At 52.0% G+C, this 10,841-nt stretch overlaps 1 pseudogene; it reads left to right on the top strand.

The window, feature by feature from the left end:
* The first annotated feature begins 8,029 nt into the window (after nucleotides 1-8,029).
* Nucleotides 8,030-9,552, top strand: LOC144248777 (olfactory receptor 14J1-like; annotated as a pseudogene).
* The last annotated feature ends 1,289 nt before the right edge of the window (nucleotides 9,553-10,841 follow it).

The following is a 10,841-nucleotide window of genomic DNA, read 5'->3' as shown; positions in this document are numbered from 1 at the left end:
GACAATTCCTTTATCATCCTCAGGAGAAATCCCATTCTTTCCAGAGGGCTGGTTGATGCTGACAATGGCCATCAGCACCAGGTACCTATGGAAGATTCCTTCAGCCATGGCTGATCCTTCCCTGAAAGAGAAAGAAAGGAGGACAGAGCCAAGATCCACACTATATTGCCTCGGGAAGAGACAGGAAAGAGGCTCGCCCCTGGCAGGAAGGCTCTGGCCAGCCCTGCAGAAAGGCTGGAGGCCAGAGGTGCTCCTCAGGGCTCGCCTGCTGCTGCCAGTTCCAGTCCAGCTGCCCAAAGAGGCTCCATGAGCACGTGGTGAGGAAGAAGAGGAGGAAGGTGTGAGACACAGGGACACAAACCTGAGCAGCCAGGTTTGAGGAGAGAGAAGCTCAGCATTGCAGATGGCAGAAGAAACCAAGCCCAGTCCCCCAAGCAGGAGGAGGAGAGGAAGGGCCCCCAAGCTGGCTGCAGGCAGACAATGGAGACCTTGCCCAGATGTTCCCAAATGGGCTGGGGGGAGGGAATACACGGCCCTGCTTTTCAGCTCCTCCCACCACTTCTGACCCAGGCACTGTCATGAGACAAAGCCCAATGAAATCCTGCTCAGCATGGACAACTGGGCCCTTGAAGGGCTTAGTGTCAGGTCAAGGCTTCCTTTCCCTCCCAAAGCCTTCCCTTGGCAGCCTTGGGCAGGGGATTCATCCTCCCTCCCTCCTCCTTCCCACAGACCTGCTTGGAACCACTCTGTGGGCACTTTCCATTCTCTGTGTCTGTCCTCAAGTGCAGTGCCAACCTGGGTCAGTCCTGGCCCTGTCCTGAGCTCCCAGGAGCTCACAGGATGAGATGGCAACGCTCAGCCACACCAGGGCCCTGCCCCTGCCAGCAGCACCCCCACAAGCAGCAGCAGCAGCAGCAGCAGCAGCAGCAGCAGCTGCAGTTGCCTCTCAGCTGTTGGTGCCCCTGCACTGCAGCCCCTCCCGCTGGCACCAACATTCCCTCATGGCCTTGGAGACAGTCATGAATCCATCCATGGGGTCACAGAGCCATGGAACCCCAGAGTTTCAGGTTCCTGGAATCCTAGAGTCATTGAATCCTGAGAACAACACTCAGAGGAGGAGGAGGAGGCGGAGAAGGATGAAAAGGACGTGGAAGATGAGCAGGAGGAATAGGAGGAGGAAGAGAGAGAACGAGGACAAGGAGGATGATGAGGAGGATGATGAGGAGGAGGAGAACGAGGAGGAGAAGGAAAAGAAGGAGGAGGAGAAGGATGAGGAGGAGGACGAGGAGGATGAGGATGAGGAAAAGGATGAAGATGAGGAGGACAAGGAGGACAAGGAGGAGGAGGATGAGGAGGAGAAGGAAGATGAACAGGAGGAGGAGGAGGACAAGGAGGAGAATAAAAAAAAGTAGGAGGAGGACAAGGATGAGGAGGACCAGGAGGAGAAGGATGAGGAGGATGAGGACGAGCAGGATAGGGAGGACGAGGAGGAGGCGGAGGAGGAAGATGAGGAGGAGGAGAAGGAGGAGAATGAGTATGAGGAGGAGGAAGATGAGGAGTAAGAGGAGGATAAGGATGAGGAGGATAAGGAGGAGGAGGATGAGGAGGAGGACGAGGATGAGGAAAAGGACAAGGATGAGGAGGACAAGGAGGACGAGGAGGATAAGGAGGACAAGGAGGAGGAGGACGAGGAAGACAAGGAGGAGGAGGAATAGGAGGAGGAAGAAGATGAGAATGAGGATGTGGAGGAGGATGATGAGGAGGAAGAGGATAAGGATGAGCAGGACAAGAAGGAGGAGGAGGAGGGGGAGGACTAGGATGACAAGGAGGACAAGGAGGATGAGGATGAGGAGGAGGAGGATGAGGAGTATGAGGACAAGTAAATGGAGGAGAAGGACGAGGAGGAGGAACAGGACAAAGAGGACGAGCAAGACCAGCAGGAGGAGGAAGATGAGGAGGATGAGGAGGAGGAGGCAGAGAAGGGCTTGTTAAAAGACCACTTAAAGAACGAGGAGATGGGAACCTGTCCCCATGGAGAACCCATCTCCAGATGTGCTCCATGCCCTTAACAATGGACCCTGGGGAAATGGAAACCCCCTGGCTGTGCACGGCTGCTCCCAGTGTGCAAATACAGCCCTGGGCAGTGAGACTGGGACTGCCTGGGAAATTGTTCTGGGTGTGATGGCCCTGGCAGGGCCAGGCCAGAGGCTGCAGGGCTGGACCTTCATCCACTGGAATTAGTCAGGATAAATCAGAAGCAAAGGAGAGTTAAAAATACAGGATCAGGAATCCAGATTCCTCCAGGACACTTTGGTTTGGTAACTGCTCACTGGAGCTTGGCCTTGCAAAGTGCTCATGCCATGGGAGGAGGAACTGATGCAAATTATCAAGGAGAAAATGAAGTAATTTTGTTAAAGAATACTGAACAAGATTGGATTATTCAAACCCATGACAGGGTAGCACAATTATTGATATTGTCAGTGTTTAAAACAATTGGGAAAAAAGGAGATCCACCTCAAATCACTGCTGTTGGTGGAGATAAAGTGTTTGCATTACAGCAGTGCTAATAATGGAGCCAGAGTGTGGGTCCAGAGGCCAAAGGGCCTCCCGAGGCAGCTGAAGGAACAGCTCCTGGGAAGGACAGCAGTGTTTGAATCCTGAAACCTGGGCAGGAACGATGGGACTGTGTCCCTGCAGCCAAGTGCTCTCTGTGAGAACAGGTAGATATTACAGGAGATTGTTTTACACATCCTGCCGGACCGAATCCCCCTGTTTGTCCCAGTGAAAACTCGTGACCTGGGCTCCATCTAGGATGGAGCCAGGGCCAGGCTCTTGTACTGCCCAAGATGTATCCCTTGAAGGCCTTTTAATAAATACCTGCTTTATTCCTTTAACACTGCCTGGCTCTGTTCTAGGCAGCCTCTCAAGGCATCACCACCAAACCAAGGGAGCACGGACCAGGTCTGGCTGGCTGGGCCTCCTGGGGACCACCTGACCACCTTGGCATGTCCAGGGCTGCTTCTCACCTGCCCTGAGGCACTGGGGCTCTGGGCTTTCCTTCCTATGGGAGAGAACTCTCCTTCTCCTCCATGGGCCATGGCCAAAATCGGGATTCCTCCTCCAAAACTCTGTACATCCAAGGATTGCTCCCAAGTGAAAACTGCCAGAACAGACAGGTCTGACTGCCCTTGGCCTCTTGGGAGCTGCTTGTCATCTGCTTTTGAAACACTGGGGCTTGGTGCTTTCCCTCCAGTGGAAATAACTGTCCTTCTTCTCAAGGTGACTGTTGTCAAAATTGAGATTCCTCCTCCCAAATTCTGTGTATGCAAGGATTCCTCCATGACAAAAGCTGCCATGAAGATCATGTCTGGCTGTTTCAGCCTCCCAGAAGCCACCTCTTTCTTCATCTGCCTTTGAAACACTTTGGCTCTGGGCTTTCCTTCCTACAGAAAAACCTATACTTCTCCAGGTGTCCATATCTGAAACTGTGATCCCACCTCTAAAATTCCCTATATCCAAGGTTTGTTCCCAGGCAAAATCTGTCAGTACCGTCAAGTCTGGCTGGCCTTGGCCTCTGGTGGCTGCCCCTGCCACACTGGGGCTCGGTGCTTTCCTTCCCATGGAGATCACTGTGACACTGTGGGCACCTCATGGAACCAAGGGGATCATTGTGGCACCACTGGAGCCCATGGAACCAAGGGGCCATGGTGACACCGCGGGGCTTCATGGACCCAGAGACCATTATGACTCTGTGGGGCCTGATGGAACCATGGAGATCATTCCGACCCTTCAGGGCCTGGTGTCACCAAGGGGGCATTGTGACACCTCAGGGCCTCCTGGAAGCCAGGGACCATTGGGACACTGTGGGGCCCCATGGAAGCAAGGGAACATGGACCAGGTCTGGCTGGCTTGGCCTCCCAGGGGCCACCTGACAGGTCTGGCTGATCTTGGGATGTCAAGGGCTGCTTCTCATCAGCTCCTGGAGAACTGCAGCTCCGTGCTCTCCTCTGTATGGAAAAGAACTGTCTGTCTTTTCAGATGCCCATTGCCAAAACTGATACTCTGCCTAAAAAATTTCCTATATTCAAGGGTATCTCTAAGAACAAAATCTGGCAGCTCTGGCTGGCCTTGTCCTTAGGTGGTCACTTCTCATTTGCCCCTAAAACAGTGGGACTCTGTTCCTTCATTCCTATGGAAAAGAACTGGTCCTCATGTCCAGGAAGCATGGCCAAAATAAGAATTGGACATCAAGCCCAGCCAGAGTCAAATAGCCATCTGTAGACCCAGGGGGAGATATTGACTCTGCCAGTGCTGCCATCCTCCCTCCAGTGAGAGAAAAGGACACAGGGCAGGCACACAGAGGAGAAACATGAACACACTGAGGTCAGGGAAGAGGAAGTTGAGTCCCAGATGGGAGGGATGAGGAGATGCCTTGATCTTGGGGCTGAAATCCTCTGCTAAAGCTGTGGAGAAGGATGTCATTGATACATCAGACAATCTTTTTCCCTATAAGGCATTGAAAAGTATGAGGAGATGACTTGTTTCAGCAAAGGCCTCCATGCTAAAGTAGGGAAATGTTGAAGTAGCTGTGATCTCATGAGAAGTCTGAACATTGAAAGAGAGAAGAGTGATGAGACCCTGTGCCCTCAGGGAGAAAAGAAGGCGTCTGTTCCCAGAGATTAAGATGATTTCATAAATAGATGAAGAGATCCTTTGCTCTTAAACAGCTCATCTTGAAACTAATACCCCATAAGTTGGCATGGCCGCTAAACACAGCTGTGGGAAAAGCTGTGAAAACATGGGAGGGACTTCACAATTGAAGATTTTTCCAGGCAGTGGCTATTCATGGAAATGAAAAGCCATGAGATAAATGTTTTCTTGTGGAGAATTCTCCATAACATTAACAAGAGGTACTTCTCTCCTGATGTGAACTGAAGAAAGATTAGAATATTCTAGAGGTGGTAAACTGACTTGAAAATTTCAGGTTTTGTCTCTACATTGTCAGGTTGTATGGAGAGAGGATGTGATCTGAAAGTTTTGTTCATATTCTTATTACTCTTTCATTTAGTTACTGTTAATAAACTTTTCTTTACACTCTTTTAAAGTTTTGAGCCCACTTTTCCTTTCTCCTAATCCTATCTCACAGCAGGAAATGAGTAAGTATATTCTAGTGAGTGCACTGGTAATTAGCCAGCACTGAACCCACCACACTAATTGATGCGTTGACTAAGAAATATCAAATAGGCAAACGGAAACCACCATAGAAATCTTCCTGATGAACTGCCCCAGACAAGAGGGAAATCGAGGCACAGCCATGGTTTGTCAGGACTTGCTTGATCCTAATGAGCCCCGTGGTGCATTTGGAGCTGAGCCCTGGAACCTCAGGGCCTGAGAGGAGATTGCACAAACCTTTCCAGGAGGCAAAAGTCAGAAAAAAACCCCAAAGTTTCTCGAGGTATTAATGGGACCCACTGAGATCCATCCCCAACAACGGTTCCTGATGGACTCCTTGGAGGAGTGAACTGGAGGCCAGGATGGCACAAAAACCTCTCAGACACTCAAAATGGCACAAAAACCTCTCAGTTTTGGAAGAAGAATTCAAAGAACCTCACAAAATTTGAGTATCTCAGAGTATTAATGAACCCCACTGAGTGTCAGTACAAAGCTCTCACAGGACTCATTAAAGCAGATAATTGGGGCCATGATTCCATAAACTTCTCACAAAGTCTGTAACAAAAGTGAAACACCAAGTACCTTAAAAGAACTGAGTACCTTGAAGCATTAATGAGCCCCACTGAGTGTTGTTACTGACAAAGCCTCTCCAGGGACTAATTACAGCAGATAATTGGAAGCCATGATTGCACAAAGCTCTCAGAGACTGCAAGGCAAAAGCAAAAGCCAAAGTCCTTTGAAAAACCTGAAGTCCCTGGAAGCATGAAGGAGCCCCCAGGGCCATTCCTGACCAAAGCTCCCCAGGGACTCCTTCCAGCAGATCCTTGAGGCCACTGGGATGTGGGCATGGGGGGGATGCTGAGGGCAGGACCAGGGGCTGACAGTGCCCAGCCTGGCTGGGGCTGTGCCAGGAGGCCCCAGGGCCTCAGGACAAGGTGTCTCCTCACAGCCCTTGGTGGCACAGACCCTGCTGTGCCCCAGGGCACCAAGACTTGGCTTCTCTTTGTCCCCACCTGGCATCAGTGCCTCCAGTTCTCTGCTCTGCCTGGGGCCTGGGGACACTTTCTCAGTCGTGTCCCTCAGTGGGACCCATTAAAAGTCCAAGAAACTTTGGAGTTGGATTCTGACATGGAGTTCTCCAGAGGTTTCTGCAGCTCCCTCTCAGGGCCTGATGTTCAGGGCTGAGCACAAAGCCCCAGAGGGTCATTAAAGTCCTTGTGCTGTGTCTGTGCTGCTGAGCTGGGCCGGGCTCCTGGCACAGAGGGTGATCCTGGTAACCAAGCAGAGCTTCAAAAGCACATTTCTCTTGCTGAGCAGCTCTTCTCCCAGCCCAGCAGGGCTGGGGCACTGCCTGCAGCCAGCCTGGGCACAGCACAGAGGCACAGAGAGCTTCAATCAGTCAGGGCTGGGAAGGGGCTGAGAAGTGCCTGGGGCAGAATCACTGCCAGCCCTTGGCACAGGAACCTCTGGCTGCAGGACAATGCAGCTGCAGCTCCTGGAGAGATCTGCTAAAGCTGGAACATGCCAATGCCCACAGACCCCGTGAGTGCATTCTCTGCTCATCTCCTGTGCAGAGCAGCCAGGGGTGCCCAGGGCTGTCCTGCAGAGCAGGGTCCTGCAGCCCAGGGCGCTGTGCTGGGCCAGGGACTCTGCTGCCTGCCAGGGACAGCTCTCAGCCGGCCCTGGAGCTGCTCCCAGCGCTGGCCAGGAGCTGTGGGGGGAAGGAGCCACCCTGAGCAGGGCAGGTGCTGCTGCTGAGAGGGGCTGGCTGGGGCAGGACTGCTCCCAGCTCCAGACCAGCCTGGGCACAGCTCCGGAGGACACTTCCCAAAGGAGGTAAGCCTGGGTTTGCTGTAAAGGTCAGGAGCTTTTCTGAGAGTGTTTTCAATTTTCTGCTTGGAGAAAGATGATGAAGTTGTGATGATGATAAAAATATTTTTGCTTTTTATATATTTTTCATATATTCATAGTTCTGTAAATTACTGTTACGTAGTTTTAAAATTATAATCCTTAACTAACTCTATTAAACTCTTAAATAACTCTTTTTAACTACTATTATATATTTAATGTATTTATGATCCTTAATTAACTCTAGTATGTTTCCTTACCTTCTCTTAGATTTTAGAACTATAACCTGTCTAAATACATTTTTAAAGTGCTATATAATCTTTTTATCAGAGAAAGAACCCACAAGAAGAGTATTTTGGGTTTTGAATGTAAGCAGTGATAAGAAAAACAGGGACAAAGAAGGCCCTGGACTTATTCCAGTGGGTTGAGCCAGGGTTGTGTAACTGGGTAATGAATCTCCCATTGGATGTTCCTGTTAAATATCCTAAATAATCAACATTAACAAATTGTTGAAATCAGGGGCTGGGTGTTCCTCATCCCCTCTGGGACACCTGGAAGCTTCCAATAAAGGTCTGGTTTTAACTTCACTGTTCTAACACTGTTGCAAGGGTTCTTTTTTTTCTCTTTTGATTATAGACAACAGGGGGATGAGAGAAGCAGAACAGGAATTGTAATCCCAGATTCACAGAACATTGTGAGTTGAAAGGGATGCACAGCATCATCAAAGGAATGTTAGAACATTTACAGAGACTCCAGAACTGTGATTTTGGCTGGTCAGTGTCTCTGCTGGGAGCCTCCCAAAGGGCCTTCAGCCACTCCTCAGCCCTGGGCAGCAGCAGCATCACCTCTGCAGGGCCCAGCAGGGCTCTCCTGAGCTGCCCTTGCCCAGCTGCACACAGAGCCTTCCCCAGCCAGGGCCCTGCACACAGGCAGGTTTCTGTAGGGCCGGGCCGAGGGCACACAGGGTGGGATGGGCTCTGTGAGCGCTGGCAGGGACAAGGCACCTCTCAGGAGGGGATGTCCAGGCCCAGGGAGATGCTCAGGGAAGCAGAGGGGGCTGAGCAGAGCAGTGCTGGGGGAACAAGCCCATCCAGCCCCTCACTTTCCCTCAGCCACAGGGAATCCTTTGCCTCTCACATCTCTCTGTGGCAAATTCTGAGTGCAGCAGGAATACTGGGGATTTCTAAACTCAGAGAGCCAAGAATGATGTGTGGGTAGGAAAAGTATTCCTAAAATCATATCCTGCCATCTGTTTACCTTAGAAGTGTGAGTGGAGATGATAGCAAGTAAAGTACTGCACTTTTATACAGTAGAAGTGACTCCCCTGACAACTCCTGAATATCCAGACTTGTTCCTCTGCCACAGGACCACAAATCCAGGGCAGCAGGGCAGGGATGGCTCCTCCAGAGCCCCCACACACAGGCTGGGTTGCTCCTGGCACACTCAGCCAGCACAACTGGAGCTCAGGGGCAGGGACCTGGGTGAAGGTTTTCCCAGAGCAGGAACAAGGGTGGCTGAGTCCCAGCAGGACAGGCTGCAGGGAATGGCCCAGGTTTGGCTCCAAGCAGCCTCTCCTGACTTGTCCCTGTCCTTTCTCCATGAACAGGTGCCCATGTGCAGCCAGAGCAAATGTCCAACAGCAGCTCCATCAGCCACTTCCTCCTGCTGGCACTGGCAGACACGCGGCAGCTGCAGCTCCTGCACTTCTGCCTCTTCCTGGGCATCTCCCTGGCTGCCCTCCTGGGCAACGGCCTCATCATCAGCGCCGTAGCCTGCGGCCACCACCTGCACACGCCCATGTTCTTCTTCCTGCTCAACCTGGCCCTCAGCGACCTGGGCTCCATCTGCACCACTGTCCCCAAAGCCATGCACAATTCCCTCTGGGACACCAGAAACATCTCATACACAGGATGTGCTGCACAGCTTTTTTTTTTCACTTTTTGCGCTACAGCAGAGTTTTCCCTCCTGACCATCATGTGCTACGACCGCTACGTGTCCATCTGCAAACCCCTGCACTAGGGGACCCTCCTGGGCAGCAGAGCTTGTGCCCACATGGCAGCAGCTGCCTGGGCCAGTGCCTTTCTCTATTCACTGCTGCACACAGCCAATACATTTTCCCTGCCCCTGTGCCATGGCAATGCCCTGAGCCAGTTCTTTTGTGAAATCCCACAGATCCTCAAGCTCTCCTGCTCCAATTCCTATCTCAGGGAACTGGGGCTTCTGGTGGTTAGTGGCTGTATAATTTTTGGTTGTTTTGTGTTCATTGTTTTCTCCTATGTGCAGATCTTCAGGGCTGTGCTGAGGATCCCCTCGGAGCAGGGACGGCACAAAGCCTTTTCCACCTGCCTCCCTCACCTGGCTGTGGTCTCCCTGTTTGTCAGCACTGCAGTGTTTGCCTACCTGAAGCTCCCTGCGATGTCCTCCCCATCCCTGGATCTGGCCCTGTCAGTTCTGTACTTGGTGGTGCCTCCAGCCCTGAACCCCCTCATCTACAGCCTGAGGAACCAGGAGCTCAAGGCTGCAGTGAGGTGACTGATGACTGAATGCTTTCAGAAACATTAAACTGCTGGCCAGTTTCTGCAAATCACTTGTAATAAAAGTAATTTTTTATACTTCTTGTTCTTTTCCATTTGGAGTGTATTTTTCTTTGTTTTGCATTTTGATGTTGTCCACACAGCAATGTCATTTTTTGTGCCATTTCTTATTTTGTTTCTCTCCACCTTCCCTGTACCCACAGAGTGTGCCAATGAGGGACTGCACTCTCAGTGGCATTGAAGGAAGTCAAGGGTCTCCCAGCACAGTTTTCTGCAGAGATGCCCTTTTGTTGCTTTCTCTGAAGCTGCAGCAGCAATGTTTGGGTGCAGAACTGGGAACAGATCATTGCTTGCAAAGAAGCTCTGCTCCTGCTGGCCACACCATTCCTGATCCAGGCCAGGAGCCATTGGCCTTCTTGGCCACCTGGGCACACTGCTGGCTCATGTCCAGCCTGCTGTCCATCAGTCCCTGCAGGTCCCTTTCTGCCTGGCGGCTCTCCAGCCCCTCTGTCCCCAGCCTGTAGCACTGCAGGGGTTGTTGTGGCCAAAGTGCAGGACCCGGCACTAGGACTTGTTAAACCTCACCTTGTTGGGTTTGGGCCCTGGATCCAGCCTGTCCAGGGCCCTGTGCAGAGCTCTCCGACCCTCCAGCAGATCAACACGCACATCCAGCTTGGTGTCATCTGCAAAGATGTCCTTGGTTCCAAGGGGCCCCTCAGTTTTACAATGTCCCTTTGGTTACACCAGGCCCTGCACTGTCACACTGGTCTCCTTGGTTCCATGGGCCCCAAAATGTGACAATGGACTCCTTGGTTCCATGGGGCTCCACAGTTTCACAATGTTCTCGTTGGTGCCGCAGTTTCAGAGTGGCCCCTTGGTTCCATGGGGCCCCAGGGTGTCACAAAGGCCCCATGGTCACATGAGCTCCCACACTGTCACAATGCTCTCTGTGGTTCCACAAGTCCCCTTAGTGTCACAATGGACTTCTTGTTTCCACAAGGCCACACAGTGTCACAATGTCCTTCCAGATTCCCTGAGGCCCCAGAGTGTCACAGTGGCCCCTTGGTTACACAAGGTCCTGCAGTGTCACAGTGTCCCCTGGGTTCCATGAGGCCCCGCAGTGTCAGAAGGGCCCCTTGGTTCCACTGGGCCCTGGACTCTCCCAATGCTCTCCTTGGTTTGGCAGTGTCACAGTGGTGAAACCCCTCGGTCTCACGCGGCCCCGCAGTGTCACCATGGCCTCTGTGGTTCCACCAGGACTCAGTGTCACAGGGACTCCCTGGTTCC

Source organism: Lonchura striata, chromosome 36 (genome assembly GCF_050655825.1).
Source record: "Lonchura striata isolate lonStrDom1 chromosome 36, ASM5065582v1, whole genome shotgun sequence".
Taxonomy (NCBI): domain Eukaryota; kingdom Metazoa; phylum Chordata; class Aves; order Passeriformes; family Estrildidae; genus Lonchura; species Lonchura striata.
The sequence above is the reverse complement of the archived record's forward strand: the minus strand, read 5'-3'. Positions and strand labels throughout refer to the sequence as shown.